This window comes from Bos taurus, chromosome 16 (genome assembly GCF_002263795.3).
Source record: "Bos taurus isolate L1 Dominette 01449 registration number 42190680 breed Hereford chromosome 16, ARS-UCD2.0, whole genome shotgun sequence".
Taxonomy (NCBI): Eukaryota; Metazoa; Chordata; class Mammalia; order Artiodactyla; family Bovidae; genus Bos; species Bos taurus.
The window spans coordinates 23,074,636-23,101,705 of NC_037343.1; the positions used below are offsets into that span (position 1 = coordinate 23,074,636).

The 27,070-nt window shown below is 41.5% G+C and overlaps 1 long non-coding RNA gene across 1 annotated transcript; it reads left to right on the forward strand.

Moving 5' to 3' along the window:
* On the forward strand, positions 1–24,218 carry LOC101904386 (uncharacterized). Its single transcript, XR_811858.4, has 3 exons — positions 1–149; positions 20,136–20,356; positions 23,288–24,218. It is a non-coding gene; the product is annotated as an uncharacterized lncRNA (long non-coding RNA).
* The last annotated feature ends 2,852 nt before the right edge of the window (positions 24,219–27,070 follow it).

The following is a 27,070-nucleotide window of genomic DNA, read 5'->3' on the forward strand; positions in this document are numbered from 1 at the left end:
AATTGGGTTGACAGAGCAGTTAAAGAGCCTCTCTTTTCTTCTGCTCACTTTTCCTTTTATCTTTCCCCTTCAGTTTCAGAGTTTCTTGTTCTCACCTTCATGCTGTGGCAGTGCTGACAGAAGAAAACTGCAGTTCTGGAAAACCAGTGGTGAGTAACAGCCCCAGGCTCTGAATACCTAATGCCTATTGTATGCGTGTGTGGGAGGGGCGACAGGAGGGAGGGGGAGAATTTGGTCGAATAGCCTGGGTAGGAAGAGGACCTCGTGATGATGACCCCAGTGCCTCCAGAGAGTATCTGACTTTTGATACCTGTCTTCTAATTAAATCCAAACATCTAATATGCACGGCCTCTAGGAATGCATTGTTCAAACAGATTCGATTCCTGCCCAGAGTCTTTTCAAGCCACTGACCACTTTGAACCTAATTAGAAAAAGCAGAGGACACTGGAGACATTTAATAAAAGGAATCAGGTTGCTGCTTCATCTTCATGACCTGGGATTTATAAGGGAATTTCACTGGCTTTGTAGCAATGTAAAATAAATAGACATTAGATGATGACAGGGAAAACAAAATTGCTGCCAAAGCTAAAAAGAGCTTGGCAAAAGAAGAAAGAACTACTACATAGTCAGTCATTATTTACTGTACAAACCTTTTCATAAAGCATAGAAGAGAGATACATAGGAATAATGGGCCCTTGCTAAAAGATGAAAAGAGCTTTCTATAGCTACATTATCCCCTTGTCGGAGGCACAGACTCGTCCCAGTGGTTACACAATCTTATTGTTCTATTCAACCATTCAGAAAGCTGAATGAACACCCCTGCTCTGGAAATTTTAAAGACTGAAATAAATAGTCCACGCGTTTCCAAGGAAAAGGATAAAACTGTAATGGATGGAAATGACTAATTAATTCATTAATCCTCGCAGACTGCCATGGTCCACTGCATATGGTCTCACCAGTTAATTAGTTTTTTTGCTTGTCATGCTAAAACGTAAATAAGCGCTGTTACTTAACCTACCAGCTCCTGACAAAGCAATCCAGCTGTTCATTATTTCATGTAAAAGGAGGAATGCTTTGCTGTTTGGTGGTGGTGTTATCTTTGAGATGTGTGCAAAATAACGTGACCTGAAAAAACCATCTTAAAGAAATGGTTTGATTCTATGCATTCCCCCTTCTTACCCCAGGAAACAGAAATCCTGTAGCTTCTTTAATAAAGATGTGTCCACCCAATCCAACAATAGGGAATTAATTTTAAATGTTAGCGAAGAAAATTTTATTTTCTTTAAACTGTAGCGTGCTCATAGCTATGGAGCACTGTAACTATAAACTTGATCTAAACAAAAGATACACAATGGAAAGATCGGAAGAAGCAAGGTACATTTTTGATGAATGCTAACAAGAGTCTACCTTGCCACTAGGTTGCATTTTGATAGCTAATGTCATAGGTAGACTCATTTAGCCTTTCCGTGTGTGTGTGTGTGTGTGCGTGTGTGTGTGTGTGTGTGTGTGTGTTAGGGAAGGAGATTTGTTGCCTGGGGTGAAAAGTGGGAACAAATGTGTTCCTACAGCATCTGAGAAAACTGGCGGAAGAAAGTGAAAAATGTATCCAGGGAAATGCGCAACAAAGGGACCATTCTTACAAAGGAAAGAACACTGACCCCAAAGCTGTACTGATATGTTATATGGTACCCGAAGCAGAGCAAAAAACTTTAACTGTAGCGAGCAAAAAGTGGTGGATTCTAATTAATCTTACTTTCGAGAGCAATGGGGCCTTGTACAGACCATTAACTGAGTACCCACCCTGACTTTAAATCTTTAAGACCTCAGGGTCTTGAGCAAGACATCTGCCCTTCCTAAGCCACTACTTCCTCGACAGGAAAATTGAGAGACTAACACCTCCTGCTTCACAATATCTCAGTTTCAAAGATCAAATACCAAAATTATGGGAAATTGTTCTGGAAGCTGTAAAGCCCTGTATGAAGATGGTGTTTAATTGACTATGATAAAGAAGCATCACATATAACCAATAAATGAATGTTTCAAAGAACATGGAAAGAGTACTCAATATTACAACAATCTTAAATACAATTTAGTCTTTCTTGGAGGGTTTAAAAAGTATTTTAGGAAGCCACAATATCTCTTTCTGTTAGGAATAGGAATCAAGTACAGAAATAGCCAACCAACTTGTATGGCAAAAATTAAAATTCTGATGATTTCATATATGTGGTTGTTTGAAATATCAATTATCAGGAGCTACTCTAGGCCATTATGCCTTTCAACTGTATCATCTAAGTTGTATAAGAGATATTACTACTAAGTCACTTCAGTCATGTCCGACTCTGTGCGACGCCATAGACGGCAGCCCACCAGGGTCCCCCGTCCCTGGGATTCTCCAGGCAAGAACGCTGGAGTGGGTTGCCATTTCCTTCTCCAATGCATGAAAGGGAAAAGTGAAAGTGAAGTCGCTCAATCATGTCCGACCTTTAGCATGGACTGCAGCCTACCAGGCTCCTCCATCCATGGGATTCTCCAGGCAAGAGTACTGGAGTGGGGTGCCATTGCCTTCTCCGCGATAAGAGATATTAATCACCCATTAAAAAGAATGACAGAACTATATCAATTGACTGCGAAAATTTTCACAAGATAGTACTGATTGAGCAATGTAAGAGGGAGACATGAGTTTGGGGAAAACCAGAGATGCTGTCCATTGGAGAAAGATGCCCTTTACTCAAGATGCTTTATTTCCATCTGTCAGGATATTCTTATAATATATAGCCATCTGATAGAAAATTGTTGTAATAAATAGAAAACCCTTCACTGTCTGCAATATGATTGGACTTCTATTAGCTGTGGTGCCCTTGTGCAGTGCACAACCCTCCCAACCATGTAGGGTGACCCTGAGATGTTCAGTTTTAATTTTTACACTTTCATTTTGTGTTATATTTACTGCAAAATTTATGAACTACCATTTGCAACTTGAAAAACCAATGTCACTTTCAATGTTTGAAACAAGTATTAAAAGTGTATTAGTATTGGAAACCATCCAGGTATCCACAATAGGGGATTGGTTAAGTTAATTACATATGTTCATTTACTCAACTACTTAGAAACCTATTAAAATGGTGAGGCAAATGTATATAATGTTTAAGAGGGAAAAATGAAGTTAAAAAACATATGCATACTGTGTACAAGACAGCAAAAGAGACACTGATGTATAGATCAGTCTTATGGACTCTGTGGGAGAGGGAGAGGGTGGGGAGATTTGGGAGAATGGCATTGAAACATATATAATATCATGTATGAAATGAGTCGCCAGTCCAGGTTCGATGCACGATGCTGGATGCTTGGGGCTGGTGCACTGGGACGACCCAGAGGGAGGGTATGGGGAGGGAGGAGGGAGGAGGGTTCAGGATGGGGAACACAGGTATACCTGTGGCGGATTCATTTCGATATTTGGCAAAACTAATACAATATTGTAAAGTTTAAAAATAAAATAAAATAAAATAAAAAAACATATGCATAGTATTCTAGATAGAGATAGATGTTGACAAAGGATGGATAGTTAGATAGCCCTGTTTATTTGCGGAATAATCCTGGAATGAGACGCAGCACGGAGGTGATTCATGTATGGCTGGCGCATGGGTAATTTTTGCCTTTATATTTATACATTTCTATATTTGTTGGACTTTTTATAATAATCAAAAATTGTTTCTGTTGGGAATTTTGTCAGTTAAGTTGTGCTGGAGAAAATGTCTGTCTCCTCCCATTTAAGCAGAAGGACCTTTGGACAACCCAGAGGATTATTTAATATTTAACTTAGCAAACCAGTTAAGTCATTGGCAGAGCTTCTTAAGAGTCTGAGTCTTGCTTTCAGTAAGCATCCAGGTTGACTTCTATGTGTGTTTTCTATTAGTTTAGTTCTTAACCATTTTCCCCAGGATAGTAGAAAAGAAAGAAACTTGTTGGGTTCGATGAATGGAAAGGAGTCAGAGGAAGTTGACAAAGGAAAGCGGAGCATACACGTTCTCTGTCGGTGGTGGCGCCCAGCTTAAACATGGTTCCCTATGTTATCTCTTTATTCACACCATACCTGTATACCCTAGCATGTTTCTGAATGTTTGCGATCATGGGAAATACAAAAATGAGCAAGATCCAATGCTGCCCTCAAGGAACTTACAATTCATTTTCTGTCCAGACAGTCCAGAAGCTTCCAAACACAGATTGACATGGACCAAGAGGATTAGCAGAGGACCAACTGTTTTCAAAATAACCACTCATTGCACTGAAATCAATGAATCCTTTTTGAGGCATAATTCTATTTTATACAAGGGACAGCCCTTAAGACTAGGAAAAATAAGTCACCTGATTTACAGACAAAAGTTGACAATCTTCACAGGGCATTGGAAATAAAGATCTTTATTCTCAGTTTATAAGTGAGCATGAACTATAGCGTGTGTGCGGCTGCCTCTCTGCAGAGCTGGCAGTAAGCAGGCAAACCCTTAGTGTCAGGGGAGAAGGCAGAATGGAAAATACAGTGAGAAGTGGAGACCGCTAATGGAGAGAGATGTTGAATGGGTAAGCTCTCATCTGCACATACAGAAGCCTTCACGTGGTTATGAACAAAGGGTGATTGCAAGACAGTTTATTAATTGAAAGTAACTGTTCTCATCTTGGTGCAATGGCTTGATGTTGAAAAACCAAGCACATGATAAAAGGACATGCACAGTCAGCAGAGAAACCTCAGCTTTCAAAAATCTGCTAGGAAGAAAAAGTTTAGAATGGATTTGTTTTCTGGCTCCTCACAACAAATTAACCACCAAGGGACTCCCAAGGAGCTGAATAAGGAACCAGTCTTTCCCTCCCCCTCCTTCCCCACCCATTCCGCAGTCTTCCCCTCTCCATCTCCCTATCTCTTGCCCTTCTGGCTACTCATATGTGCATGGTGAGCAAGTATCCAAAGAAGTGCTCTATTTTTTGTCCTCTTTCTCATGCAGCAACTAATACTTGAAAAAGCAAAACGAATTCCACACATCCCATACCCTAGAACTAGGGCTTACTATAAAACAAAACAAAAATTAGATTTCTCATTTATGAGTCATTTTTCCCATTGTTAAATAAATACGATTCGCATTCAGCAGATGTGTCCATGAAGTGACCGTGTGGGTATATTAAAGACTGGGTTTCTTACCTGCTTTGTTCCTGGGTTCAGCACCAGGTTGATAATTTGCACATTACACAATATGACTGCATTGAAGGTGAAAGTGTTAGTCACTCAGTCTTGTCTGACTCTTTGAGACCCCATGGACTGTAGCCCGCCAGGTTCCTCTGCCCAAGTTCTCCAGGCAGGAATACTGAAGCAGGTTTCCATTTCCTTCTACAGGGGATCTTCCTGACCCAGGAATCAAACCCAGGTCACCTGCATTGCAGGCAGATTCTTTACTGCCTGAGCCACCAGTGACTGCATTGAGAGACCTAATTGGCTATACTGGCCAATTCCTTTGTGAAAAAAAGAAAAAATAATAATTTGCTGCTGGAAACTACTGTTAAATGTGTGTGGTGAAGTGTTCTCCAGTGGAATACATTGCTTTTAAAAATATATATTTATTTATTTAGCTGTGCTGGGTCTTAGCTGTAGCATGCAGGATGTTTTTTGGTTGCAGCATGCAAACTCTTAGTTACAGCATGTGAGATCTAGTTTCCCAACCAGGGATCAAACCCAAGCCTCCTGTATTAGGAGCATGGTGTTTTAGCTACACGACCACCAGGGAAATCCCAAGATACATTGCTTTGAGCCTCCCAGAAATGAGTCCAAAGTATCGTTCCATGATGTAATAATTACGATCACAAAAATCTTTATTTCACTAGGAATATTTGTCTTTGAACCAAAACAGTGCTGGACTTAGACAAAAGCCACACATATACACAACACATCCTTTGAGATCCAGCCCCTCCAAGTTTTCTCTCTTCTCTTAGACACATATACTCTCTGCCAGGATGTGAGTTGAAGTCAATGAGGTACCTTCTTAAGATACTAGTTGTTGGTAAATGATGTCAAAATGTGTAAGAAAAGACTTCAATCAACCTTCTCTCTATAAATGTTCTAAGCACTAATGAAAGGCCAGGGAAGTAGCATTGTTGAAAACCTACATCATGTTTTCCTCTCTTGAATGAACCAGTCTCCTCTGCAAAAGACAGGAGCGTCAGCCCAGAAGGAGGCAAAACTAAGCATTCTGGAAATGCAGCCCTGCCAAGAAGTCATCTGTTCTTGGTGTTGGAAAAACTTCAACCATATTACATGTCTTTTCCAAACAAGTGTTTGAGGGCTCTGGAAAATTCTTCCTGGGCCACAATACAGAATAACTGAAGGACGTAATTTGGTGTCTACCGTCCATTTGTCATCCCAATGTTAGTTCCGATCTTTTAGCTTTGGAAATCTATAATCACATCACTGGACTTCCCATTTGAGAGACTTGGCTACAGTGAGCAAGAAGGTAGATTTTCACTTCTTTATTTGATATTACTATTTTAGTTTTTTGCGTTTTTTTTTTTTTTTTTTTCATTTTCTTCCCAGAGTTAACAGGAAAACAAATTCTTTCAGGGGAGTTCTAGAACTGGCTTCATGGTTTTAAAAGGAGGAAAAGGACTTGTGAGAAGCGCAAGGAAAGGGAAGATGGAGCCAGGGTGGGAGGTGGAATGGAATGAATAAATGCCACCAAACTGAGCACACTGGGCAAGCCCACAGTGGAGATCAGCCCAGGTAACATGTCACAGTGACCCTGAATTACTCTCTGTGCATTTCATCACGGACGTACATGTGATTGTTTTGTTTTGCTTTGCTTTAATTTGGCCACACCACATGGCATGTGAGATCTTAGTTCTCACATCCCAGGATCAAATCCACAGCCCCTGCATTGAAGCTCAGAGTCTACACCACCAGACCACCAGGAAAGTTCCACTCATACAATTTTTAGTGCTGAAATGAAAGTGAAGAAAAAGACTATTTTATAAACCTCGAGAGCAAATGATTCCCCTCGCTATTTTTTTTTAAACCATGAATAGCATTCAGTTTTTCTATTAAATGCATTTAAAACAAAAGAGAAATTCTCTCCAAGAAGGCACAAATTCTAAATCCTCTGATGCTGGAAACAAGGTTGAACAACACGAAAAATCACCCCAACAGCTGTTTCTATACAGCAGCTCTTAGGAAGGGAATCTCACGGTGTCACTTAACCAGCTGTCATATTGGGGAATAGTGAACGTACCAATTGATGTATTGTTCCTGGGAGGTGGGAAGAGTAGGGGTTTATTTGAGAAGAGAGGGAAGAAGGGTCAGTGAATTACAGCTCTAACCTGTGAACAGTGGTTGAATTGTTTGGGGTGTTGATTCAAAATCCTACAAAGGCCCCATTATCCTTATTCTCCAGGTGATTGTACACCTGACAAATGGTAATGGCAACATTAGCTGACCTGCGAGAGTCCTCTAGACTCTAATGTGTGCCAGTATTAAGCCTGATAGCCTCTCTCTCTCCCCTATTTTGATAGCTGCCTGCTGTTTAAGCAAAGCACTGGGTTTCCTGACAGCTGAGGCCCAGGTGGCCTCACTATCAATCTAAACAAGCTGACGTGAAATTGATCTTCCAGGGTTGGGACTTGGGGAGCTGGTGTCAACAGAGCATTCCACCTTCAGTAAAGATAATTCTTTCATCATCAAGGGCGATAGGAGGAAGGACTAAGGAGAGCTGACACAGGTGTCCAAGTTACCCACTTGTATTTGCTTTTTAAACTCCAATTGTGATGACATCACCTTATCAAAGGGCTGTGTTTGTTGATGTTTGTTTATGTGGGTTGTCAGTATATAACCATGCACAATTATAGCTGGATCAGCCCTCTATATTAAAAAGATGGGAAAATTGAACCACAAAAGAAACTCTTTGGGCAAAGAAATGTTGATGGAAGCAAACAAAGAAAATGCAACCTGGATGGAAATTTCCAATAGTTTTAAAAACAATCCGGACAGTGTGGGCAGACTAGTGGTTTGAAAAAATACATATGTGTGTTAGTTGCTCTGCTGCTGCTGCTGCTAAGTTGCTTGAGTTGTGTCCAACTCTGTGCGACCCCATAGACGGCAGCCCACCAGGCTCCGCCGCCCCTGGAATTCTCTAGGCAAGAACACTGGAGTGGGTTGCCATTTCCTTCTCCAGTGCATGAAAGTGAAAAGTGAAAGTGAAGTCCCTCAGCTGTGTCCGACCCTCATCGACCCCATGGACTGCAACCTTCCAGGCTCCTCCGTCCATGGGATTTTCCAGGCAAGAGTACTGGAGTGGGGTGCCATTGCCTTCTCCAGTTAGTTGCTCAGCCATGTCCAACTCTTTGTGACTCCATGGGGTGTAGCCCACCAGACTCCTCTGTCCATGGGATTTCCCAGGTAAGAATACTGGAGTGGATTGCCATTTCCTTCTCCAGGGGATCTTCTTGACCCAGGTATCGAACCTGCAAGTCTTCTGCAAGAGACTTGCAGCCAGACTCTTTCTCATCTGAACCACCAGGGAAGCCCACCAATAAAATTATCCCACCAATAAAATCCAACCAACAGAATAAGTAATCCAGGAATAATTTTCTATTTAGGTTTTCAAATCAATATGTGAAAATTTTAGTAGACTTATTTTAACCAAGTTTGGCTTAGGATTGTCTTAGGTTTGGCATTTCATTCATCTTTGGGGAGGAATAAGGAATGATGCTAAAGCTGAAACTCCAGTACTTTGGCCACCTCATGCCAAGAGTTGACTCATTGGAAAAGACTCTGATGCTGGGAGAGATTGGGAGCAGGAGGAGAAGGGGATGACAGAGGATGAGATGGCTGGATGGCATCACCAACTTGATGGACATGAGTTTGAGTGAACTCCGGGAGTTGGTGATGGACAGGGAAGCCTGGCGTGCTGCAATTCATGGGGTCACAAAGAGTCGGACACAACTGAGCGACTGAACTGAACTGAACTGAATGTACATTCAAAATAGAAGTCAGAATGACCTTTGTGTTTGACTAAACCTAGCGTAGTCAATTGGACTATAAAGAAAACTGAGCACCAAAGAATTGATGGTTTTGAACTGTGGTGTTGGAGAAGACTTTTGAGAGTCTCTTGGACTGTAAGGAGATCCAACCAGTCCATCCTAAAGGAGATCAGTCCTGAGTATTCATTGGAAGGACTGATGTTGAAGCTGAAACTCCAGTACTTTGGCCACCTGATTCGAAGAACTGACTCATTTGAAAAGACCCTGATGCTGGGAAAGATTGAGGGTGAGAGAAGGGGATGACAGAGGATGAGATGGTTGAATGGCATCACCAACTAATGGACATGAGTTTGAGTAAACTCCAGGAGTTGGTGATTGACAGAGAGGCCTGGCATGCTGCAGTCCATGGGGTCTCAAAGAGTCGGACATGACTGAGCAACTGAACTGAACTGAACTGAGCGTAGTCAATAAGGGGGAAAAAAAAAAAACCTTTGTAGAGAGAAAATGAGTTGTACTCATGAGTTTAGTTTGGTGGCATGAATGGGGCCATTTCTTTTTTGAATCTCACTGAGTTGGAACTGCTAGAAATGAGGCATGACCTTGCGCTGCAATACAGGAACAGCTAATTCCTTATCTATAAGAGTTGTCCTGAGATTAGGTTAGATCTTCGAATCAGCATGAAAACTGATTAGAAAGTGAAAAATCAGAAAAGCAATGGGCTCTTTCATTTATACAACACTAGAATGAGTTGTTGTTGGAGAAACCCAACAAGTTTTTTCCACTTAAAGTACACTCTGAAAACATCAGACTATAAAGACAAAAAAAAAAAAAAAAAATCTACAGTTAAAAACCCAACCCAGTGCACCAAAGGGCATCTTCCAGTTTGGAAAATGTGAAATTAGCATTAGCAACTGTGTAGATTTTGCAGAAGAGCTGTGCATTCGCTATGAAAGATCTAAGACACACATTATCCCAGGCTTGGTCTATGATTCTGTGTGGCCTGAAGCTGAACATGCAAATTCTTTGAGCTACAACTTAATTTTACCTCTAAAAGTCAATGGGAATATAACAACAAAGAACACTACAAATGTGGGAAGAGTCTTGCTCAAATGACTGGGGAAATTGGTGGCTGAGCACTTCCTGAAGAATAAAATGAAAACACGATTTGATTATCTTGTTCCCACATATTTCAAACAAACTACTAAACTCTGGTTCCAACCTAACCAGATGAACCTTTCCAGAAACATTTCCTAGATCTTGGTGAGGAAATATTTTGGGTTAGGAGAACTAAAGGCACCTCGTTTCTTTACTTCAGTCAATGGCACTTCATCCTCTACACATCGAGTAGCATGCGATTTTCTACCACCACCTTGAGAGCATCAGAGGCCACAGTATCTGGTGGCACCACAAACTAAGTGAAAACCAGACAGTTTCTACAACACAATTCTTCTATGCTGTAAGAGAGATGACGGGCATGGCTTCTTAGTAATTTGCCTAATTTCATTGTGTTGTCTTAGTGGGTAACACACCCACTAAGAAAGTCCTAAAAAGTGCTGTCAATATAGGAAAAATCCACATAATAGATCAAACTTGAAGCACTATTTAAAATAGTCATGACATGGAAGTAATCTAAGTGTCTCTTGACAGAGGAACAGAGAAAGAAGCTGTGGTGTGTATATATACACACACAATGGAATATTACTCATAAAAAAGAATGAAATAATGCCATTTGCAGCAACATAGGTGGCTGCTGCTGCTGCTGCTAAGTCACTTCAGTCGTGTCCGACTCTGTGCGACCCCATGGACGGCAGCCCATCAGGCTCCCCCGTCCCTCAGATTCTCCAGGCAAGAATACTGGAGTGGGTTGCCATTTCCTTCTCCAATCCATGGAAGTGAAAAGTGAAAGTGAAGTCGCTCAGTCGTGTCTGACTCTTAGCGACCCCATGGACTGCAGCCTACCAGGCTCCTCCATCCATGGGATTTTCCAGGCAGGAGGACTGGAGTGGGGTGCCATTGCCTTCTCCGAACATAGGTGGACCTAGAGATTATCATATTAAGTGAAGTCAGAAAGAAGCAGATAATTACAATATGATATTACTTATTTGTGAAGTCTAAAAAAATGATACAAATGAACTTGTTTATAAAGTAGAAATTAACTCTCAGACATAGAAAATAATCTTATGGTTAACAAAGAGGCAGCAGTGATGGGGTGCAGCAATAAATTAGGAGTTTGGGATTAACAGATACAAACTACTATGTCTAAAACAGATAAGCAACAAGATTCTACTGTACAGCACAAGGAACAATATTCAATATTTTGTAATAATCTATAGTGGGAAAGAATTTTAAAAAGATATATGTATATATGTTTAACTGAATCACTTTACTGTATACCTAAAACTAACACAATGCTATAAACCAACTATATTTTTTAAAAATTAAAATCAACCAATGTAGCACTGATTATTTTCTTCTGATCTCTGCTTTACAGAGGACTTGAACTAGAGCTATAAGTCTTCTGGATCAGTTCTGCTCAAAAGCACTTGTTGTTTATATATATACAATAAAATGTATTAATGTCTCTTTTTTGGACACCATAAAAGTTCAAAATATGTGATCTAAGTGAACATTTCAGATAACTTGTTTACCACTATATTCTAGAATCAAGTTCAGTTCTTGACCAGTAGTAAATGTTCAAAGTAAATAATTCAGGCTTTGTCCTTTTAACAGCATAAGTTGTTTTGAATCTTAACCATTCTTAGCACGTACATCTTAAGGAATAGGACATTCTAAATGTAATTCCATGTTTTGTCAACAAGTGAAGTTTACATGGAAAGCCTCCATCGTTGAATCATGCTATTGTGGTGATGACTTTAGAGATTCTTGGGCAGTACAAGACCATTTTCTCCTATGCTGGATGGTCTGTTCATAACATCCTTTCATAACATTGAATCCAGGAGGCTGCCTCTCTCAGGGTTCTGCCTCTCTCCACTCATCATCCATCTATTTCATAAATATTTATTGAGCACCTGCCTCGTACTTTTGTTGCTGTGTTGTTTAGTCGCTAAGTCATGTCTGATTATTTGTGACCCCGTGGACCATGACCTCCCAGGCTCCTCTGTCCTTGGGATTTCCCAAGCAAAATACTGAAGTGTGTTGTCATTTCCTTCTCCAGGGGACCTTCCCCTGGATCCCCTAGGGATCAAACTCGTGTCTCCTGCATTGGCAGGTGGATTCTTAACTGCTGAGCCACCAGAGAAGTCCACCCTACATTATTCCAGGTCCTAAAACTCTTAAAGGTTTTATTCCTACAGTGCTTGGATTTTATGATAACAATCTTCCATGCTGCTCAGAATCTCTTCTAACTTATATACAATATTGTGTCTGTGTTCAAAATGACTGAAGTTTCTACATTTCCAAAATCTAGGTTATTGTGGCATTCCTGGAGTTAATCTTCTTGCTTAATACTTGTCCCCTCAGCTGACACACTGCTCTCCATCACATTCTATGTCTTTGCTGCTAATGATCCATAAGTCAGGAAGCTGTGAAATTTTCCCTTCCTCTGTAGTGACACCAGCCCAGTGCCAATTCTGAAATTGTATCTGAAAAATATTTGGGGTTGGTGGAAAGTTATAGGGATCTGATTTTTTTAAAGCCTCAGGCCTCACATTCATATAACTCAAGAATACTAACCTAGATCTTTCCAGATTGTTGCTCTGATTTCAGGCTCAGTGATGTGTTCTCAAATTCATTCCCCCATCAGTACCATTTTGCTCTCATGCATGGACCCAATTCATGCTGAGCCCTGACAGGAGGTGCATGGACAGCATGGTGGGGCCAGGCAAATTTGAAACAGCCCATTGCCCGTTAACTAGTTTTAGAAACAACAATGAAACAGGAAATAACAAAGCATGATCCTTGAATTAGTACTTCAGCAAAAATACTCAAGAGTTTTTCCACAGTCTGTAAATTGCTCCAGCTGTGTTTTCACGGTTTATGAAACTGAGAAAGGCAAACTCTAGAGACAAATTAAAATGTTGGATCTGGTCAGGGATGATTTTATAATAAAGGTGCTCAGTTATATGGTATAGTCTATGATACACACAGAACTATAAGCCAAGTCTACTGAAAATACAAACAGTTTATGCATTGTCCACCCAGAGGGACAAGGACTGGCATATATCAACACACAGATCAACCCAAATAATAAGATCTGTTTTATTGCTATGTTCTACCAGGAGAGGATGGAGGTATAACATTTTATTATGAAACGACTAATAGAAGGAACAGGAACACATAGGGATGGGCTCACTTTGGAAGGAAATGAATCGTGGATGGGGAGTGCCACCTTTTGGCTATTGGATGGTTTGACAGTCTCTCTGTTTAAAGAAAAAATTATTTTTGGCTTAGTGAATCGTGAGCTTTGCAATCTAATTCAGAAATACTTCTAAAAGCTCTTTTCCAGGTATCTCTGGGTCTCATCCTTTTTGAAATCAGCCTTGTTAGACTACCTCATGCTTTGCCCATTCAAATACTTCCCAAGAGGTTGACGTGAGCTATTTATTGCTCCCTATCACTTCCCAGAGTACCAAAGATGTAGCCAGAAAAACCAAGACAACATTGAAAGGCAGGGTACATTTTTAAGTTGCACTGCACTCCTGGCTGGGATGGCACAGAAGCAACAAATACAGAGTCTGATGGAGCTAACACAGTCCTTAGAGTCTCATAGCCCTGAACTTAACCCAAGCTATGACATTTGGGAAGAGATTTATTGTTCCTGGTTGGATAAGCATGGAGTTTTCCAGAGAAATAAATTAAACGTACAAGTAACACAAATACCATGCAGGTAGTGATGCATGTCACAGAGGCTCCCCACCTCAGGAAAATCTAAAAATAGTCACATGGGTGCCCATTAACTTTGGCAATATGAAGAGATGTTGGAGACTAAGAATTGACCAAAGTCGTGGGTCACCAAGCTATAGTGAGATGGAGCGTAAAGCTTCCACCTTCATATATGAGGCTTCTAAAGAGCTCAGTGAACAAGAGTTCTTCCTCTCACCCTAGACAAGGCAGAACTAGTGAAAAGAGCCCACACTGAAGAGTCTTCCCTCCAGAAGAATTTCCTAGGAGCCCCAGAGATTTCCCCTACCATGAATAGATTCTTAAAAGGAAGCATCAACATTTTGAGATCCCATTGCCCCAAGAGAGTACAGACGGACTCCATAGAATCAGAGCGCTGAATTACATGCATGGGCTGAGCATACTCCCCGTGTCCTCAAGGGTTTACAAGACCCTTATAAGTGCTCCATGCTTTGCCTCAGTAGAGGCTTCAGGGAAAAACATCACAACAGCCTGAAAGACCCTGCTCCCATATTCCTGTAGGTAAGGAGTTAGAGGTAAAGCATGAGAAAATCAGACACAATCCAGGCAAGATAGAACTGAGGGCTTAGATGCCAAGGACAGGCTTGAAAGTAACAGGTTGGGAGGACCGAGTCTAGTGTTTGGTTTGTATCACACACTCAGAAAATGTTTCTTCACCATTCCTTATTCCTTTCTTAAGTTTCCCAGGTCGCTCAGTGGTAAAGAATCCACCTGCCAATGCAAGAGACACAAGTTCAATCCCTAGGTCAGGAAGATTCTCTGGAGGAGAAAATGGAAACTGCTCCAATATTCTCACCTGGAAAATCCTCTGTGTGGTCACAAAGAGTCAGATATGACAGAGCACACAGGCATAGCATGGCACCTCACAGCTGTAGGCTCTGTTCATGGGCTCCTTTTTGTTGGTAAAGAACCAGGTTCACCATCAGACCTAGGACAACAAGCTGCCCAGAGGGCACAATGAACCTGGGAATCCACTGAAGGAAATGTATTCATTCTACAAATACTTGCTGAGTTCCTATTATGTAAGTTTCCTACGAAACTATCACCTCCAATGTATCATCTCAGTTAATCCCCCAAACAATCCAGTGTTGTTTTATTGCTTTATTATCATCCCCATTTGATGAATAAGGAAGCTGGAGCTCAGAAAGGTGAAATTAAATCTAAACCCAGAAAGAAATGTCCTTACCGTGTCTGCAGAATGGAAAGAATAGGAGGGCAGGGAAATAAACAGGGAGAAGAAAATCTGAAAGGATAAGCAAGGTGGAGGTTTGAGAAAGACCAACAGTGATTGGGAAGCTGAAATAAAAGCTGGGGCATAGCAGATAGAAGTGTTCTAGATGAGTTAAACATAGCTAAAAATCCTCCAAAAGTTATTTTTTTTAATGTAAGAAAAAATAAGGTATTCATCACCGAAAACATTTCTACTTCAGATTATTTTGTGCCTTGTGGTTTACACAAAATGTTTGCATCCCTTATTTGACCCTCCCATCCAAATATGAAAAGTGGGCAAGAAAGACAGCACAGTCGCCGTTTTGCAAGTGAAGGAATCAAGGTTTGAAACGGTGCAATCTCCTGACTAGGGTTATACAGTTGAAGAGTGGGGGGCATGGGGTTCACACTGGGTGTTGCACTTGAATTCAGTATTTTTTATTTTACAATGTTTACACACCCTGGAAAAGCCAAGCAAGCTCAAAGCTGTCATTTACAGGTGTAGTTAAAATAGATGGTTAAAAAGAGACTCAACCTCATGCAAGCCAATATTGTTACGCATTTTTTTTCTCCCAGAGAAACAAAGTACTAAAGGGTAGGAGATCAAAGGAGAACAGTTGAGTCACAGCCACATGTTGAGAAACCAAAGCCAAAGGCTTTTTTTGGATGGGACTTTGGTCAGCATCTAAAACATAACAAACTAATTATTAATTTTTATTCAATTCTGGTTTTTCAATTGACGAATTTTGTTCCAGATGAAAATGTGCATTGTAGCAAAAATGTAAAACATCACGTCATTGTCTTATTATTCTCTAAAAGAACAAATTTCACCTAGGGAGAGATTATAGACAATTTTTTTCAAACACGTTAGGTATAGATTGTGGATTGTATTAGAGGCAACTTGCCCTTCCAAAAGACTAAGACCACTCTCCAATTTTACACCCAAGAGACAAAAAAAATAAATTAGAATAAATTATTGATAAAATAAAAATTATTGGAGGAAAGTAACTAAAAGGAAGTTTAAGAAATAAGATGCAGAATTATTATTAATTATTGCAGTCTTTGGAAACTCAGTGTGCTGTTAAAGAGTACCTCAAGGCTACAATACCAAAAGGAAAGGAAAAAAGATGGTGGGAGGAAAAATGACCATTTCTAAATTTAAAAGGAGTTTGGTATCAGGAGATTAATAGAGCTGTCAGTGTGATCGTACTCAGAATGCTGGCAAATTTCCAACTGGAACTGACACATTCAAGATATAATAATGGTTTTCTGGCTTCCTAACTAATTTGAACTTGGCTCTATTTTTTTTAATAGCCTTCATTTTTTTTAGAACAGTTTTAGATTTTCAGAAAAATTGAAAAGACAGCACAGAGAGTTTCCATGCTTCCCACACCCAATTTCCCCTATTACTGGTGTCATACAATATATGGTACATTTGTTGTAATTTGTGACCAATGTCAGTACAGTGTTATTAACTAAGTCCATTGTTGATTCACATTTCCTTAGTTTTCCCTAAAGTCTTTTTCTGTTCCAGGATCTCATCCAGGACACCACGTTACATTTAGTTGTCATATCTTCTTAGGCTCTTCTTGGCAGTGACAGTTTCTCTGACTTTCCTTATTTTTAAGGACCTTGACAGTTTCAAAGAGTACTGGTCAAGTATTTTATAGACTGTCCCTCAGTCAGGATTTGTCCGATGTTTCCTCATGATTAGGTTGTGCTCCTTGGAAGAAAAGCTATGACAAACCTACACAGCATATTAAAAAGCAGATACATCATTTTGCTGACAAAGGTCCATATAGTCAAAGCTATGGTTTTTCCAATACTCATGTACAGATGTGAGAGTTGGCCCATAAAGAAGGCTGAATGCCAAAGATTTGATGGTTTGGAACTATGGTGCTGGAGAAGATTCTTGAGAGTCCCTTGGGTAGCAACAGAGATCCAACCAGCCAGTCCTAAAGGAAATCAATCCTGAATGTTCATTGGAAGGACTGATGCTGAAGCTGAAGCTCCAATACTTTGGCCACCTGATTCGAAGAACTGACTCAGTAGAAATGACCCTGATGCTGGGAAAACTGAAGGCAGGAGGAGAAGGGGACTACAGAGGATGAGATGGTTGGATGGCATCACTGACTCAATGCACCTAAGTTTGAGCCAGCTTTGGGAGATGGTGAAGGACAGGGAAGCCTGGCATGCTGCAGTCCATGGGGTCACAAAGAGTTGGACACAACTGAGCAACTGAACAACAAACGAATTTGGGAAAGGAAAACTAGAGAGACAGGTGGCATTTTCTTCACACAGAACAGGGCACACACTATCATGATGCTGTATCTCAGTTGATGGTAACCTTGAACACCATGTGGAGGTAGTGCTTGTCAGGTTTTTAGTCCGTTTTTTCCACTATATGCTTTTTCTTTTTCTCTTTCTCTCCCCATACTGTCCTCTTTGGAAGGAAATCACTATGTGAAGCCCACAGTTAAGGAGTGGAGAGCCATGTTCTTCCTCCTTGAGGGCAGAATACCTATATAAACGATTTGAGATTTTCTGCAGGGGTTTAGTTCTCCCTCCTATTTACTTTTTCAATCACTACTTGTATCAATATGGGCTCCTGTATATTTATTTTATCCTTTGTGTTGTAATTCAATGCTACTCTATTTATTTTGTTGCTCCGATTGTTCCAAATGTTTTCAGTGTCCCTTCAACCAAGGTAGGGGGTTTGAGGAGGTTTTTTTTTTTTTTTTTGGTTACTCTTGTTGTTGCTTTAAGTACTGCTTTACTTTCTGGCACTATAAGATGCTCCAGGCTCATCTTATAAACAGTCATCCCTAGGTATCCATGGGATATTGGCCCAGGACTCTCCAACCCCTTGGATGCCAAAATCGGCAGATATTTAAGTCCTTTATAGAAAATGATTAGCATAGTTGGCCCTCCATATTGGAGGGTTCTGCATCTGAGTAGTCAATTAATTGCAAATCTGCAGTTGATTGAATTATCAGTGATGAAACGAAGATCCAGCTGCATTTCCTACCCAGCCTGAGAATCAGCCATTTCTCCAAATAGCCCTGGCTCTTTTTTATTGGAGGATAATGTCAGGAGCCAAGCTCAGAATGCTAGGCATCCTCATTGCTACTGGGCTGACTTGGTTCTATATTTAATGTCAGTTGAAGAATTTGTAAAATATTATTGAACATTCACTGTGCGTTTAGAACTGTATTGAACTCCCAGCCATGATTAAGACATTCATTATTTTCCCTCATGAAGTTACATTTTGGTGGAGTTTAAGTGGAAAATGAAAGGAAAAATATTAGATTATTAGTTTATTAGAAGGTGATGAGTATATCTGAAGATGAAAACCCAAAAAGGGAGTAAGGGAAGGGACATCGCAATTTTAAATGAAGTGATCAAGGAGGGCCCCCCCTAAGGAAGGTAAGTGGACTAAAGGAGTCACATAGACGTCTGGAGTAGAAACATTCCAGGAGAGGGAAGAGCTAGTGCAAAGGCCCTGAAGCAGGAGCATGCCTGGCATATGCACAGAATGGATACGAGGCCAGTGTTTCTGGATCGGAGAGCAGAGCAAAACAATACAAACTGAGGTCAAAAAGGTGATGGTGTGGTGCTGCAAGGGATTAGGGAAGGGATGCAAAGCATGCAGAGCAAGTCAGCCATTGCAAAGGCCTTGGCTTTGCTCTAAGAAAGAGGAAAGGGAGATGCTGGAGGATTTACACTTCTTGGGTAAAGATAAATGTGTGCATGTGTGCTCAGTTGTATCCAAGTCTTTGAGATCCCATGGACTGTGGCCCACCAGGCTCCTCTGTCCATGGAATTTTCCAGGCAAGAATACTGGAGCTGATTGCCATATCCTACTCCAGGGGATCTTCCTGACCCTGGGATTGAACCTGCATCTTTTGTGTCTCCTGAACTGGCAGGCGATTCTTTACCAGTGGCACCATCTAGGAAGCCCAAACATGGAACCTGCCAGTCAAAGTACAGTTTTAATTTTCAACTTGTGCAAGGATCATGAAAAGACATGACTCCAAGCCAAGCTGAAGAATGCACCGAGAAGGGGTTCCACATTTACCAACATGGCAGTAGTGGGTAGTAATGAATTCATCCTGAGAAATTCTAGGGGTCTTTCTTTGTCCTGGGGTATTTTTGTGAGTTCCTGAAGGCAGGGTGGGGGGTCTCCCTGGTGGGGAATTCCTAGGTTCTGTCTTCAAAGATTTGAAAAGGAGCAGGTATCCAAAACACACCCCCCAAACTCCTCCAGGATACTCAGGAAAGAGGTTTCACCAGCAGCCTTATCATTAGAGTGTTTGGTAAACTGATCTAAAGATTAAGAGTGGGTTTTACTGGGTAAGGGGGAAATCCACTTGGGATGCTAAGGAACTTCAATGGGAGAGCACACAGGTGGCAGATGCTGCCAGCCAGCTTGCAGCTTGCCATATCTGTCTCATTTCTTATTCTCTTTCCCTCAAATTCTGCATTCGTTTCTTTTCCTCTGTTCTTTGTAAGACTCCTCTTGTCTATTGTTACCTAATCAACAGGACTTCCCTTATAGCTCAGTTTGTAAAGAATCCCCCTGCAATGCAGGAGACCCTGGTTCGATTCCTGGTCAGGAAGATCCACTGGAGAAGGGATAGGCTACCCACTCCAGGATTCTTGGGCTTCCCTTATAGCTCAGCTGGTAAAGAATCTGCCCACAATGCAGGAGACCTGGGTTCGATCCCTGGGTTGGGAAGATCCCCTGGAGAAGGGAAAGGCTACCCACTCCAGCATTCTGGCCTGGAGAATTCTGTGAACTCTATAGTCCATGGGGTCACAAAGAGTCAGACACTACTGAGTGACTTTCACTTTCATGCAAAAGTAACCTTGACCCTTTCCTCACACAATACATAATAATTAACTTGGAATGGATCATAAATCTAAACAGAAGATATCAAACTATAAAAGTCTAAAAAAAAAAAGCAAAAAACTTCCTGCAATTAAAATCAGCGCCACTCTCCTTTTCACACCCTTCTTTTCTCTGTCTCTCTTAGAATGCCCTAGAAAGCACAAGGCTGAAGCACTAACAGAAGAGAGATCAGACCCATTTCCCCGGAACTCTTCTGAGGCTGGTGACCTCTATTAAGTTGCTCAGCCTCTCAGCCTCAAACCTCTCAAGTGCTCAAGAAGGGGGTGCATGGAAAACATCCAGTTCAAAGGCTTACTGTGAGATTTAAATGAACTAAAGAATGTAAAGTGCCCAGAACATGGCATGGTAAGTACTAAGCTTTTGCTAAATTTGACTTGCCTTTTCAAACCTTCCCCCATTTTGCTATAATATAAAGTCTGTGGATATAAAGACTGTCTTGTTCATTTCTGTTTCTCCCTCCAAATCTCGCAGTGACTTGCACTAGTAGAGACTCGAAAGCTGTTAGCTGAATTAGTGGATTCATGAGGCTTATAGTATCACCTCATATATGTTTAAGGCAGAACACACGCCCACACACCTACACACACGCGTGCACGCGCTCATGGGAATCAGGCTGTACCTGACTGCACGTGTTGTTGACTTACTCTGAAGCTTTCCACAGCTCCACAGCAAGTGGGAGTTCAATAAATGTTGTTGACTGACTGATAGCTCAGACTCCATGAGAGATGGACAACTCTCAACATCCAACAGTTACCACCTGTGACTCCCAAAACAACTGCCTTACTCCACACACAGGGCAGCGAGGCAAAACCACATACTCCAGTTGCCGTTGCTGTTAAGGGCACATAGATTTTAGCCAGAACTCACATGGGCTGGGTTTCTGCCTCATCATGTGCTTTTCAGCTTCTTAATTAAAATGGAAATTGAATGTGCTTATTGTAAATGGAACAAAGTCAAAATGATGAATGAGCTGCCACCGAGAGAACTGCCACTCTGCAACCGCTGGCCCTCTCTCTCTTAGGGAGGACTTTCCAAGGGCTGCCTGTTGGCCTGTGAGATGTGGTAGAACAGAGGCTGCCCAGGACTCCCGGAAACCAGTGTCTCAGTGCTTGCACCCAGCCTGGATTTACACTTTTCCCTAGATTGACTGTCTCCATATTGATTGGGGGGCAGGGAGTAAAGCGCCCCTGACAGTTGACTTCCCTGGTGGCTCAGACAGTAAACTGTCTGCCTACAATGTGGGAAACCCAGTTTCAATCCCTGGGTGGGGAAGATCCCCTGCAGAAGGAAATGGCACCCTACTCCAGTACTCTTGCCTGGAAAATCCCATGGATGGAGGAGCCTGGTAGGCTACAGTCCATGGGGTCGCAAAGAGTAGGACACGACTGAGCGACTTCACTTTCACTTTCACTTTCAAAGTGCCCCTGACAGTTGAGTTCAGAGCACAACAATAAGGCCTTCCAGAAGGGACTTTGAGACTGCAGAGAAAAGGCCTGGATGGGTCACACCAAGGCTTAGAAATGTAAGAAATGTGTACAAATGATGCTGCCACCCAGCAGTACCCTTTCCTGGCAACTGCTTCCGCTTACACAGTGACAGCTGCACTCGGGTGCTGGGGAAACATTGCCTCCTTGGCCATCTTGGGAGTGCCCTTTGAACTAAACATGCTTCATAGGTAAGTTCTCAAAACGCACCGGGTGTCTGAGTAGCGAAAGGAAGTGGAGCTTACGCTGAGAGGGGTGGGACATATATTTCCATATTCTTCCTTCTAGGCTAATTCTGATGTTAGAAGCAGAGCCAAGCCAACAGCCAAGGTCTGAGGCCCAGTCTCTTCCACCTCGGTCTTGCTGACAATCAGGGAACAGCAAACAGGAAAACACTACAACCAGACAAAGAGACAAGAGGGAGACAGGTGATGGGAGTTCATTTCGGCTGGTAGATCTCACACTGTTGCCCTTATAATCCCCTGGAAACTTTGTAAGCATCTGAATGGCCACGGTCACCTCTATGACCAATTAAAAAAAGTCAGATCTTTTGGAGCAGGTCCAACCATCAGCATAGTTTCAAAACCATTCCATGTGATTCCTGAGTGAAGTCAAGTTTGAGAATCAGAACTTTGGGCCGTCAGGGTCTACCAGAATGAAAGAGGTTGGAAGAAGGCTTTGCATGGCCTCATTGGCTCCAGGCCCCTGGAAGCCAGCTGAGGCCATCAGCATGCCTCACCCCGGAGCTGACACACATCTGTTGGCACAAAGCCCATCTGTTTTTGTGTTGCCAGGGGAGGGCCAGCGTGGGGGGAACCGAATGCTCCTTGGAGCAATTTGCTAAAAAGACTGATTTCACTCTGTGCCATCAAAAGTTTAAACATGTCAGCTGAGGCTATTTGTTTTAAGACAACGGACTTTAGTAAGAATAGATTGGAATAGGTCTCTACTCAGCTCCTAAGGACAAAAAGCAACTGTTGCACCACCATCAGCAGGAGCCTCTGATGCCAAAGGTTTGGTAAAGGCTGGGTTTAATTGTTTCTAAGGAGAACAGGAAATATTTATTTAGGATTAGTGGCAGCTGCTCCAATGGTACAGCTGGGGATGGTGGAAGATATAATTAAGGAAACTGTTTGAGGGAGGTCTGGAAAGCCACCAGAAGGCACAGGAGCCTTGAGAGAGGCTGTTTGCATCGGCTTCTTGTGTGTGGGCATTGCAGTGTCAATAGACACTTAGAAAAAGATAAATACGCAGTCTAATTAGCAGCTGACTTGAGGTGGCAGGATCAAATACAGGTAGAATCCCATTATAGCCTCCACCACAGGTCCTCAAAATTGTTTTGATGAGTGAAATTGCATGATAATAAGTACATGTTGGAAATTATCACTCATATCTCCCTGTCTTTTCTCACCACATTTCTCACCTAGAATGCCCTTCTCACAGAGAGGGAAGGGAGTGGCCAGGAAACTTACTATCACCAAAAATCTGCTAGAACTGTCAACAGTAAAAGAATGGAGCTGTGCAAATTATGAGCAGAAAGTTGTGGTTCCATTTATCCTCTACATGTAAATGTTGAATCATTTCAGCATGAGAAAAAATAAAACACTTCCTCTGCTTTGCAAATAGGTTCATCTGTACTGTTTTTCTAGATTCCACATATCTGCAAATTCTCCCACCAGGTTGTCTTAAAATAGGCAACTGTACATAGTCCTATCAGAGAACTCCTATAAACTTAAATTTTTTGTAGCATATCTTTTTTTTTCATAGTTTGCATGTTTTATTTATTTTGTAGAAAAGGAAACAGAAAACAGTGAGGTTGATGAAAATGTTCCAACAACAGGAGAAGCAACTGAAGGTGAAGCAGCAGAAGGCATTGCAGGGTCCACTGAAGTACTGTGGACATCCCCAACTGGCATGTACTCAGAGCATGTTGTTACTGATCCTTTGGGATCTATAGATCCCAGGAGACCTCTCACCAGTGCATCAGTCAAAGTATAAAAGTGGATCAACAACTGAGAAAACCAGATAAGTGCACACATAAAAGGAACCAGAATGATCTCAAGCAAAAGACCTAAAATTCATGTCTAGAAGACTATAAGAATTAACTAGCAAATGCTCAGAAGTATCCTTGAGTCTTGCTGTTCAGCCCCTCAGTTGTGTCCAACTCTTTGCAACCCCATGGACTGCAGCACGCCAGACCTTCCTGTCCTTCACCATCCCCTGCTCAAACTCATGTCCATTGAATCAGTGATGCCATCCAACCATCTCATCCTCTGTCACCCCCTTCTCCTCCTGCCTTCAGTCTTTGACAGCATCAAGGTCTTTTCTGAATCAGCTCTTCACATCAGGTGGCCAAAGTATTGGAGTTTCAGCTTCAGCATCAGTCCTTTCAATGAATATTCAGGATTGATTTCCTTTAGGACTGACTGGTTTGATCTTCTTGCAGTCCAAGGGATTCTCAAGTCTTCTCCAACACCACAGTTCAAAAGCATCCATTCTTTCGTGCTCAGCTTTCTTTATGGTTCAACTCTCACATCCATAATGACTACTTTAAAAACGATAGCTTTGACTATATGGACTTTGGCGGCAAAGTAATGTCTCGCTTCTTAATATGCTGTCTAGGTTGGTCATAGCTTTCCTTCCAAATGTATTTTAATTTCATAGCTGCAGTCACCATTTGCAGTGATTTTGGACCCCAAGAAAATAAAGTCTCTCACTGTTTCCATTGTTTTCCCATCTTTCCTTAGTGCTTGAATCTAGAAAACCATTATTCCTTGTCATCACCATATAGTCCATCAGACCAAGATAGATACTTCCTAAAGCAATTATCAGTTCTTCATCCCATTCTGAAGTCTCACAGACAGGAAAAAGTTATTACTTGCAGCCAAAATTTTTCAGTTTCTCCAGTGAGCCAGGTAAGTGCTGGATAGTTCATACTTTATTGCTTTAATCCTCTCAACAACTCTTTGGAATAAGTATTCAGATCCATATTTTACAGGTAAAAAGAATGAGCTACAGAGGAATGAAATTACTTGCTCATTTTAGGGTTGACCAACCACTCCTGTGTGCAAGAGAGGGATGGGTTTTCCAGGATGTATGACACTCAATGCTCAAACCAGGCATGTCCTGGACAAACTGATGGTTGGTCACCCTATCAGGTCATAAATAATCTCAGAACAAAAATCAAACTGAAATCTTCCTAGATCCAGAATCCAAGTGTGAATACACCTCAGAAAAATTCACACAGGCTCTTATACTAAAAATTTACCTCTTATGTCCCTCATAAGTTCAATTCAGTCGTTCAGTCGTATCCGACTCTTTGCGACCCCATGGTCCCTCATAGTCTTGTCCTATTTTCTTCCTCTGCTTCTCATTCTCATTGGATTCTAAAGTGTTTGGAAAATGTAGAGTGCATGTGCTCAGATTTTCTATTTTTGTGCATTCCTAGTTTCTTCCTACATTAATTAAGCTTTGTGATGACATTTCAGACATTAGAACAATCCCACAGGGTTTCAGGAGTTTGTTTACTGGTTTGGCACCTCCTCCAATACAATGTAACATTTCTGATGTGTTCCCTTACAGGATTTTGTCCTTTAAAAGATGCTGGTCAACACATTTGACAATTCATTTTCCTCCCTGGTCTCTGCTTGCTCTGTGTGCGGGAGAGAGATGAGGGGCTATACCGGTGCCACTCAAAGCCTGACTGTCAGCAGCGTCTCCAAAAGCATGGCATCTGGTGCAAAAAGAAAATTTCTGAGTCCCACCCAGATCTGAAGAATCAGAATCTCCATGAGTGCAGAGCAGGGATCTGAGTTTTAATAATCCCTCCAGGAGAGCTGTATGTACATTAAAGTTTAAGAAGCACCAGACTACATAAAGCTACATACGCTCCATCAGTGTTTCTCAAATGTTGCTGAACATTAGAATCACCTGGGGAACATTTAAAACTACTCGTGCCCACACCACACCCACACTAATAAAATCAGACTTTTGGGGTTGGAAACCCAGAGATAAGCATCTTTTTTTAAGACTTCCCAGATGATTCCAACATGCAGCCCAGGTTGAGCACTAAGGGAGATGGAAGCTCTGTCTTTTGTGATTTTGAGAATCACTTCCTAGCTCTGCAAAACAAGGCAAAGGTACTTGGAGTGTTTTCTAACCTATTTTATAAAGACATCACTTATGGAACAATAACAAACAAGGAAAATGATAGCAGAATATCTTTTTTAAAAAATAAGAGTGGAAAAGAAATAGAAAGACACAGGAGTGGCTTGTAGTAAATGCCCAAACACAAATTGTATGCTTGTAGTAAGTTTCAATTCTTTCAGCAAATGAATAAGCCAATACTGTCATAGGCAGAATTGTATTTTCTTCCTAAGGTCAATTCAGATGGCAAGGATAAGTTGGCAAAGCAAAGACTCGTATTCATATCTGTTTTCTATTATTCTAATTATGGAAAGTGATGAGAGTCCATTTGCTGTTAATGTTTCTACAACCCTGTGATTTGTGGCCAAATATTCAAGTTTACTTGATGGTGTGGTGATTTTAAGCACAGCCAACATGATCAGGGATCAAGGAAAAGTGTTGAAATGGGGCATTTTTGAAGCAGTGGGAGCATGGCTCTCCTTTTTGGCTGCCAGAAGCAATGGTGTAACCTTGATAGCCAGAGGCTTTCTTTATATGCCCAACCAGTTTGACAGGATTTTACTGAATTACTAACTGGTTAATTTGTACCTCCCATATTTGCTTGAAGTTAATTTTGATGAAAACAAATTTAATCAAATCTATTCACCCAGTAGACCAGATTTTTGGTGTGTTTTGTCTCCCCACTTGAAGGATAATGTGTTTGTCATATGGGGGCTCACTGGTGGCTCAGCGATAAGAATTGTTTGCAATGCTGGAGACACAGGAGATGCAGTTTCTATCCCTGGGTCAGGAAGATCCCCTGGAGTGGGAAATGGGAACCCACTCCAGTATTCTTGCCTGGAAAATTCCATGGACAGAGAAGCCTAGCAGGCTGCTTGGGATTGCAGAGTAGGACACAACCGAGTGACTGAGCAACCACACACGTGTTTCTTGTATAACCCGAGAGACAATGCAAAAGTCACCGTAATTAAATTCTCTCATTGAGAAGGCGCTTACTATGGTGACACTGTAGCTCTGTGACGACCTTCAGATGGGAAAGCCACTCACGTCTGGCAAACAACTGGGATGATGGGACTGATTACCTCTTTAGAGACAAGAAGCAATGGGGACCATGCAAACCCCAACCTGCCTTAGCAAACAGTTCTCCTAGTCCTAAAAGTATATATATAGTTGATCATAATAGTGAGGGTACCCCAGAAAGGGAGTTAGTCTAACCCTGAAAGCATGCTCAGTCTGTGTGCCCACGATGAGATAGAGAAAACCCATGCGAACTAAGCAATCATGCTCAAAAAGGATAGAATACCACACGCTCTGGGTTAAAAGGCCATATGTTTCCAAGCAGCCAGAGCAGTACCATATCCTGTGACTTAAAACTTCATAAACAGGGTAAAGACCTAATAAAAATGGCCTGGAGATGTTCTAAAACATA